Raw genomic sequence first — 10,181 nt, forward strand, 5'->3', positions numbered from 1 at the left:
TAGTTAAGGTGAAGTTACTGAAGTCAATGTTCAGATCAAAAGGTTGCAGCGTGTTAGAGAAAGGTGAAATATTGTTGTGCAGCTTGTATTAAGCTTCATAGGAACAGTGTATGAGGCCAATGGCAGAGAGGTCAGAGTGGGAATGGGAGGGGGACTTAATGTGGTGAGCCACAGGTAGCTTGGGGTTGCACTTGGAGGGAGGTGTTCAGTAACGTGGTCACCTAATCTGCATTTGGTTTCCCTAATGTAGAAATGAGCAGCAAATGTAGCATGCTAAGTTGGAGGAAGTACACGTAAATTGCTGTCTCATGTGGAAGGACTGTATGTGACCCTGGACGGTGGTGTGGGAGGAGGTGGGAAAAAGACAGCTGGAAATAGGGATGCTACAAGAGTAAAGCAGGGTTTGAGGAGGGAATGATCGCTCCAGAAAGCAGAAAAAGGAAGGAAGGGAAAGATGCGTTTGGTGGTGGGGTTACATAGGTGGTGGAAATGCACTGCAGCAACTCGCCAAGGCTTCTTCGGCAGCACCTCCCAAACCCGCAACCCCTACCACCCAGAAGGACAAGGGCAGCAGGCGCATGGGAACACCACCACCTCCAAGTTCCCTTCCAAGTCACACACTATCCTGACTTGGAAGTATATCGCCGTTCCTTCATCATCGCTGGGTCAAAATCCTGGAACTCCCTCCCTAACAGCACTATGGGAGTACCTTCACCACACGGACTGCAGCAGTTCAAGAAGGCAGCTCCCCACCACCTTCTCAAGGGCAATTAGGGATGGGCAATAAATGCTGGCCTTGCCAGCGACTCCCACATCCCATGAACGAATTTAAAACAAATGTTGGACAATGATTTGCGAATGCAGAGGGTGCTGAGAATGGTAGTGAGAAAAGGGGGGAGGATGCAGGGCAGAAGCTTGGTAAATGGGACAGACCCAGTAAAGGGCTTCGTTGACCACAGTAGAGGGGAATCCTCAGCTGAGGAAAAGGAAGACCTTTCCAAAGATCTGGTGAGAAGGTAGAGCTATCAGGGCACTCATGATGGGGATGGAGAAAGCAGGAGAACGAGATGGAGTCTTTACAGGCTACGGGATGAGAAGAAGCGAACTGCAGGTAGTTATGAGAGTCAGTGGGCTTGTAATATCAGTAGAATGCCCATCGCCAGAGAAGAGAAATTCAAAAGGAAGGTGAGGAATGGGTGGAAATTGGAATCATAGATCAATTGGCCCCAGAACTTGGATTTGGGTTGGAAGCTCAGTGTGTTCTCCTAATCCAGTTGACAACAAATGAACAACCCAGAGATTTTAAAGGAAATTAATAACTGCAGGATTTAGATCTAAAATTTACTAATCTCCTCATCTACACTATCCCCCAAGCCACATAGTCATCAACAAATGTGCTATTCAAATGAATAACTAATCTTTTATACTGGCCGAGTGATATAAATCACTTGGCTAGTGGATTCTGAGGACAACCTGGTCTACATTGTAGTAAAATGAATACACGATTGATAGCCTTAAGGAGAAAGCTGCACCTATTCATAGTCAACTAATAACAACAGGTGTCCTGAGTTATTTATAAACCTTTTTGTATCCGAACTGTAAAACTGGCAGCTTGTTCCTTAGATAAAGTTAACCTAGACAGAGCGATAAAGAATTAATTGTGAAAGGGTCTTAAACAGAACATGGTGCAGTGATTGCATATCTGTGCAATAACAAGATACAAATAAATACTTTACGAAACCAGAAGAGAGTTTTCAAAATTACTATAATTCAATAACGGAGTGGAGGGCAATTCAGTGCTGGTGAGCATTTCCGTACCTTTCATATAATTGCATTGAGAAATAAAATTCTATTGGGTTTCTTCTGCAAAAAAAAGTGTAAACACAGAATTTGAGGAGGCTGCATCATCGTTTAGAAAAATCTACATCCCTGTCTACAAGGATGGTTTATACATAGTGTTACTGATGTTTGATATCATCATGGTGCCCATTTGCCTGTCTGTCATAACAATGGCCCAAAAAACAAAAGGCTATTTTACTGTAGCGGCGGTATTGGAGGGTGCCACCTTCTGGAAGCTTTGGGAGGTGATAATTAGACTTTGGCTGCACTATACTACTTAGATTATTGGATCCCATTAAGCTATAATGAGTTTTAGAAAACAATTGTTATTGTCTGCAGTCTAATTTCATATGCAATTTATTTAAAAAAACAAAAGTGAGGAAGCAGTTTCTGCAACGGAAGCCTTACTGACCTGGGTGGTTGCATAACCTGAAAATAAGTGCCTTGTTGCCTAATGTGAATGATTGTGACAACCACCAGGGTGAGAACAATAAATTGTGGGTGATGCATTTGGAACTGCTGGTTAGAATAAAGAATGTGCCTCTTACAATTTTAATTTCCCATTTCAAATGAATGACCTACCATTGAAAGTAACATGAAAAAGACTCTTGGGAACAGGAATGTGGAGCACAGGCTTTTATCAGCTCCTTTGTGGCTGAAACAACATGCAATGAGACATAGGAGAGCGTTGCTCTGTGTCATTGACGTGGAACAACCACAATCTCCATTCTTGACAGAAACCTTTGTGCTTTAATGGTCGTCAGATATAGTTTCTTAAAGTGATTCATTTCAATTTCCAAGTTTATCAAAACCGGGCATGCCTGAACATTTGTTTTCCATTACGCTGATGGAAAGCTAATAGAATTAATTACAAATTACAAAAAAATGTTTGAGTTAACAAATGTACCAGATACCCATAAAAAGGAAGGCGGTCCTATTTCAGTCACTCCCCAGAATCTCATTATTTTTAAATACTTTCTATTTTTCCATAATGGTAACTGAGTAAATTGGAAAGCACATTTTCCATGCAGGGATGAAGATACCCATAAAAAGGAAGGCGGTCTTATTTCAGTCACTCCCCAGAATCTCATTATTTTAAATACTTTCTATTTTTCCATAATGGTAACTGAGTAAATTGGAAAGCACATTTTCCATGCAGGGATGAAGATACCCATAAAAAGGAAGGCGGTCCTATTTCAGTCACTCCCCAGAATCTCATTATTTTAAATACTTTCTATTTTTCCATAATGGTAACTGAGTAAATTGGAAAGCACATTTTCCATGCAGGGATGAAAATAGAGTTAGTAAGTCTTTGTTGTTCTCCAAGCCTGGAACATAGGAATATACAGGTCCAGAACAGACTCACTGTACCGTACTATACCAAACATACAAAAATGAGATGACATAAGGCTCTATATCCTCCTTTCCCCTTAATCCTTCTCTTCTCCTCCTCTTCTCATTCTTCCTCTTAGAACCGTCTTTTCTTGAAACTTTATCTTTCCTTTTCTGCTTCTCTCTCTCCTATCTCCTGGTGCTATCTCCTCTGCTTCTTACTCTCTCTCAGTTTTATCTCTTTTATTTTGCTTCTCTATTCCCTCTTTCAGATCACAGTAGGAAGATTCCATTATTTTCAAGAATATAAAAGGCTAAAAAAAAAGGTTATGTACTCTGTGACCATCTAAAGCAGCCTGGGGCATGGGAAGGATTGTTGTAGCTTCTTTAAAACTGTCAGCAACAGAAGAGTGTCCGCGGTCTCTCCCTGGGGAATCAGAACCTGCCAGACAGGGAGCAGACTTTACCAGCACCCAGGCACAGTTTGAAGGTGCTTGTCACGTTTTTTTTTGGATAATTTGCTTATTTTTTTCCACAGAAAGGATTTGGAAAAAGTTACTTGAAATATTGTGTTTTAAAGAATGGCATATACACGAAAGTTTTTTTTTAAATGGGTCTGAGATGATCAGTAGTTAAAATGCTAAGGTGCTCGCTTTGATGTTGTTTCACCATAGACTGTAAATAGTCAGCAATTCAATCTCACTCCTGTTGTTTTGGGGATTTGCGGGTCCTGGGTGCTAAAGAGGAGGTCTGACAGGTTTTCGTTTTCTGGCTGTGAACTGCAAGAGATAAAAACACACAAACATAGAATCATAGAACTTTACGGCACAGAAGGAGGCCATTCGGCCCATCGTCTCTGTGCCGGTCGGTAAAGAGCTCTCCAGCCTAATCCCACTTTCCAGCTCTTGGTTCGTATCCTTGCAGGTTATGGCACTTCAAGTGTATATCCAAGTACTTTTTAAATGCGATGAGGGTTTCTGCCTCTACCACCCTTTCAGGAAGTGAGTTCCAGACCCCCTCCACCCTCTGGGTGAAAAAAATTCTCCTCAAATTCCCTCTAAAACTCCTACCAATTACTTTAAATCTATGCCTCCTGGTTATTAAAATCTCTGCTAAGGGAAATAGTTCTTCCTATCCACTCTATCGAGGCCCCTCACAATTTTATACATGTCAATTGAATCTCCCCTCAGCCTCTTCCGTTCCAAAGAAAACAACCCCAGCATATCCAGTCTTTATAACAGGCAGTCAAGCAGAGGGTTTTTGAGACCGAAAGGTATGATTAAAACAGAATACTGTGATGCAGTCAGTCAGCAAAAAGCTGGAAGAAAGTATGGTTGCAGGAGAGAATGGTGAGAAATGATCTTAAGTCGAGTAAGATAACCGGGAGGACTCATAAAAATCAACATTTCATTGTGCAGTACACACGTCTGCGGCATATGACAAATAAAAATTGAATTGAATTGAATTGAATTGACTAATGTGGGAAAGCATGGCATGTTCTTTATTTTGTATCAATACATAAAGATAATTGTACTGTTTGATTTAAGTGTGTCCGATCATAACTGCCATCCTGTATACCCACCTTACTGTGAAATAAAGCAGGATTAAGAGCAGAGGCCATAAGAATCACTAGTAGCAGCAATGGTAAATTCAACAGTTAAACCAAAAATACAGTCCCACCTAGTTTATATGGACAAAACTCAAATTGTTCTATGTTGTTCTCTACCCAGAGCATTGCAACCAGAGCTAAAAATTCAAATCAATCCGAATTGCGTGATCTGGGATTTGGCGGAGAATTGATTTGATTTTTTCTATATTCAGATTATTGAAACTTTAGGTGTTGATGGAAAGCTGGTGAAGGGCCTTCAATTGGAACTAGCCACTCTGGCAGGGTAGGTTCAAGTAAGGTGGGCTTAACTGCAAGCCTGTTGGGAAAGAAATGCTCCTGAATGAAGTGTAATTGCAGTGAACTCTTGCAGTGACCTTGAACTATGAGTTTTTAATGCTATCACTGGGCGATGGTGGAAATGCACTGCAGTCTGTCCCTTCTTTGTTATTACATTCTCAGTGGAGCAAGTCATCAGAGATCTGAGAGATTAAGTTATTGTTCCCACTTTGAAAATACCTAACTTTCTTACTGCATTCACAGAATGTTTGTGTATGTATGTGTGTATATATATTTCTATGTTATAATATTACACAGACCTTCAGATTCATGACCCATGAAAATTGAAGGAAATGTTTACTTCAAACTTGTGGACACACAGTTCAGTCCTTTTATTCATTACTGATGTCCTACTTGCCTGATTAAGGTATTATCTCAAAGCTTTAGTCCTGTGGAGAGGGTCAGCAGCTTCAAATTCCTGGGTGTATTCATTACGGAGGACTTAACGTGGTCCCATCACATCGACGTCGTAACCAAGAAGGCATGCCAACGCCTGTTTTTCCTCAGGAGACTAAAGAAATTTGGAATGGCCCCCCAGATTCTCACCAACTTCTACCGGTGCACCATCGAGAGTATCCTGTCCGGCTGCATCACTACCTGGTATGGCAACTGCACCGCCACAGACCGCAAGGCTCTACAGATGGTGGTGAAAGCTGCACAACACACTATAGGAATTAAATTACCTGCTGTGCAGGATATCTACCCCGAGAGGTGCCGGGGGAAGGCCCTGAGAATCATCAAAGACGCGAGCCACCCCAGCCACAACCTCTTCACCCTGCTCCCGTCCGGTAAGAGATACCGAAGCATACGGTCTCGTACCAGCAGGTTTCGAAACAGCTTCTACCCCCAGGCCATAAGACTCATGAACGAATAATTTATTATTATTTATTACTGTTGTTTTATTTGTTATTACTGTATTTCTATTAGTATTTTTATCATTGCTATGCCATATTTATTCCAATGTTGGGAGGACTCGTAAAAATCAACATTTCATTGTGCAGTACACACATCTGCTGCACATATGACAAATAAAATTGAATTGAATTGAATTGTATGTAAAACTATGTATTGTCCCAGCTGGTTGCAATGGCCCAGATTTTGTGGTCAGCGTCAAACAAACAGCGCTGGCTGTTCATTACACTTACACTTGCCCAAAGACTTTCTATGGGCTTTTGCACTGGAACTTCAGGTTATTAGAAATTCAAAACAGCGTAGCGCCCTCTACAGGGGATCTGGGACCTGTGTGGACAGGGCAAGCAACTGCGTATCTCCTTAACCAATCAGATTGAAGAATCCTTAACCTGTAAGTGTAAGTTAGAATATTTAATTCAATGCCAAATCATGTACAGAAAGTGGAATAAAGAGAAGGCAAGAAAGATGGAGAGAGAAAGGAGACCAAAAGAAAAAGTAAAAAAAATTTTTTTTAATTTTTTTATAATCTCCAACAATAATTAAAATCTGAAGGAATGCGACTCCATACTTGCAAAAATTAATTTCAGTGCCAGAGGTTGTTTTGCAGTAATTAAGACATAGCATGCTGTTAAAAATTCCCTTACAGCTGAATAGACAAACCCTACCTTTTTCTGACGTGTTTATTGGGTAACTATCACAAAAGTACCGCAATTTCATGCCGTTCCATGTGTTCCAGTGCTGAGTCTCATGGTATCGTGAAGCTTCTGGAGGAGCAGGGCAACACAGACAGCAACTTCCTGATTCCCATGTTTAACTGCACATGTGCAGTCGCCGGAAGTTGCTGTCCGATTTACTCCTTAATAATGGCGAGCGGCGAGAGCCTCGCTGTTATTCTTACCCCAAAATCCGGGCCAATGTCTCTTTTATAATGATTTTTACATTATTAAAATAGAAAAAAATATTTGATACAAAACCTTAGCCCCTCTCTCTCTCTTTTCCTGATTAGGCTTATTTGACCTTTTCACCATGGTTGTTTTTAGTGCCTTTTCATCCCTTAGTTGCTTTTCTTCCCCTGTGAATGCGCCGAACACCTCGAGTCTCTTCGCCGGGAGCAAGCGGAAGCCAAGCGCAGGCAGCGCAAGGAGCGCACGTCAACCCAAGCACCCCACCCACCCGCCCCTTCAACCACCGTCTGCCCTACCTGTGACAGAGACTGTAGGTCCCACATTGGACTCATCAGTCACCTGCGAGCCCATTTTTAATGTGGAAGCAAGTCATCCTCGGTTCCGAGTGACTGCCTAAGGAAGGATTAGTCAAAATTTAAAAATAAAAGTGCATTCTTGAAATGTGCTGTAAATTTTGAGACTTCAATAATGTAATAATCAATATAACGAGCAACTCGTTAATTCTCTCAGTGCATGTTGCGCACTGTGTGATGCACATGCAGGCCTGAATTTTATTTCTTCACAGGGCGATGTGCAGTGCAGATGTGGCAATGTTCAGTTTACTGATTGTAACTCCAGATAAAGGATGAAACAAAGTGCACAAGGTAAAGTTAAATAACCATCTCTCCTGACCTTGAACGGAATTGCCACATCTCCTCATTTGCTCGTGCTTGAGTTTCATTTCCTTTTTCACCCCTAACACTGATTTTTCCTCTCAACAACCCTTAGCTTCTTTATATAAAGTCCCATTCCATCCTAGAACTGACTACTGCTCCCATATCTGGGGAAGGCTCTTCTAACACCTCTCACGTTCCTGGACGGAATACTAGAAAAAGCTTCTCTTGTGATAGACCTTCTCTCACCTCAAGCCTTTGATATCTATCTCCTCCTCCCGTGACCTTTCTTGTTTCTCTCCAACTTATCAATATTGCCTCTGAATTTGCAGCTTTTGTTCTTCCTGAGCTGTAAGTAAGCCATCCGACGACATCATCTTCCAACAAAACCCAGGCTTGGCTTCACCTTCACGATTTACTTTGTCTCCATAGTTCAGAGCCACATTAAGAATTCTTGGGGTGCTAGGCACCCTGAACATTTAGGGCCCCCCTGGTCCCCCGCACACTCCCCCCCCCCCCCCCCACAATCCATTAATACACAAACTTTGCCTCATCTCCACCCCTTCTGACTATTTTTAAATGCTAAAATATTTTTGACCCAGTGGTTGTATGCAGTTTTTCTGTGTTATGGTGAGTCTTAAACTGCATATTTGTACGGGCCCCTGGGTACAGACCAATAGGCCTGATGTAAGAAAACTACTAGGCACTTGATCTGAGTATTAAACAAGGCTTTAATCAACTGTTTTTCAACATGGAGATCTAGTTGTGTCCTTCACTAGTTCCTGTTAAAGAATGTCTTGAGCAAGCTGGGCCCATGCCCGAGTATTTATACTCTCCCTGGACAGCGCCACCAGCAGGCCGCCCAGTATTATTTCATAAGTCATTTCCACATGAATGACAAGATTCATGTCAAGGCCCATGTGTTTATCTATTAAGTACACAAAGTTCCCTGTTTCGCCTGACCTGGAGGTGCTGGTATGACTGACAGTGGCTGGAATGACTGATTGGTAAATACCACACTTTTTAAAGCTCTGAAGTCTATTTTTCTAGTTTGTTACTAACTCAACTTAATAAGAAATATTAGATGGTGTCAGAATTGGAAGGAACACTCTGAATCTACCAGAATGTTTCAAAAGGATACAGAAGAAAAGAATATTTGAAGTCACGAAAGCCTGCTGATCCATGTACTTTTCAGTTAAGCACTCTAACCTGATTAAATACTGTTTTTGCTTGACTGAAAAGTAATTTAAAATACCAAATTAAAATGTTAAGTACTGGAAATGCAGCCTGTGTACAGGCCTTGTGAATCTATTATTTAAAATGTACCTTTCCCAACAAGGTACCAAGTAACTGAGAAAGCTTTAAGAGAATTTGGGACAATCATATGATTCCATTGCAGCTCGTTAAATAGCCAAACCATATCTGAACTCCTGCCCCAACTACCTGGAAAATCAGAGCGCCATAGTCTTTGGTTTGAGATAGATGAAGACAAGAATGGTAGAAGTTGTTCTAAACATGTTAAAATAATAATAAGATCCTGATGTGACAATAGAATCAGAAATAGCGAGTTCTCTGCACTTTAGTTACTACGTGTAACTCGGGCGGCTCGAAAAGAAAGTCTAATTAAAGTCAGAATCATTCCTGGCCTACAGAATGGCCATACAAGGAAGAGACTTTTTACAGGATCCAGGATTGATATTGAAAGCTTGCACTGACGTATCTAAAGCTCGCGAAGCGTCAGCAAAGGAGCTGAAAGGAATTGACTTAAATTTAAATTTAATTTAGTAAGGAGACGTGAAGTTCAACAAATTTTGTAAAGTTCCTGTGAATACAAGACAGTGTCCGGTCAGAAAGAAAGAAGCCTGGCCCACTTGAGTTTGGAAGTTTAATGCGTGCAGAGAACTGAACCATTTCTCAGCCAAGTGTCCAAAGTCCAAAAATTGGTACAAAAACTCATGTGAAGCTAACTAACTCAGACGACGGTTGAATTCTCTCACATGAAGTTGTCGGACATGTGTTGTGGATTGTACCAACAAATTATATGCAAGCATGTTCATAAACACCACGCCAATCAGACTTCAGCTAAAATGTGGTGCTACTTGAGAATGAATATTGGAGACTGTTTGATGACCCAAATGCCAAGCAGTCATAAGAGCAGCAAGAAGTGCAGCTGAGTTTCAGAACGTGCCAAGTGGATGTAGACCTACTCCAGGTGCTAGTCATTCAACATATGCAACTTGTGACAGTAAATCACAAGAACATTGTGCTGGCGGAGGATTCATCAAAGCTCACAGGATAAGGGGCAGTGGTGGCCAGTGTTCCCTTTAAGCTGCGCGGCTGTGCAGCACACTGCAGCTCCCGCGCAGCTGGTGAGCCGGCTTTTAAATATGGAAAACTGCACATGCGCGGTATTTTGAATGGACTGCGCAGCCCCTTAAAGGGGCCGCACACCCAAAAAAAAATTAAAGGGAACATTTGTGGTGCCCCAGGATATCTTCAAACAAGGGAAATTAGAAGGCACTGTGCACCTTCAAATTGATCTAAAGTTTTCACTTACACGATTTTCACCCAAGAAGCTACCTCTAGCTATAATAT

The 10,181-nt window shown here is 41.5% G+C and overlaps 1 long non-coding RNA gene across 1 annotated transcript in view; it reads left to right on the forward strand.

The window, feature by feature from the left end:
• LOC147102474 (uncharacterized) overlaps positions 1-8,846 on the forward strand; it is a 49,831-nt gene extending 40,985 nt beyond the window's left edge. The window contains exon 4 of the long non-coding RNA XR_015073268.1: positions 5,484-8,846. This is a non-coding gene — a long non-coding RNA (uncharacterized LOC147102474). The remainder of the gene's footprint in view (positions 1-5,483) is intronic.
• Positions 8,847-10,181: the final 1,335 nt, after the last annotated feature.

Source organism: Somniosus microcephalus, chromosome 22 (assembly GCF_052327205.1).
Source record: "Somniosus microcephalus isolate GS21.2 chromosome 22, FLI_Smic_1.0, whole genome shotgun sequence".
Taxonomy (NCBI): Eukaryota; Metazoa; Chordata; class Chondrichthyes; order Squaliformes; family Somniosidae; genus Somniosus; species Somniosus microcephalus.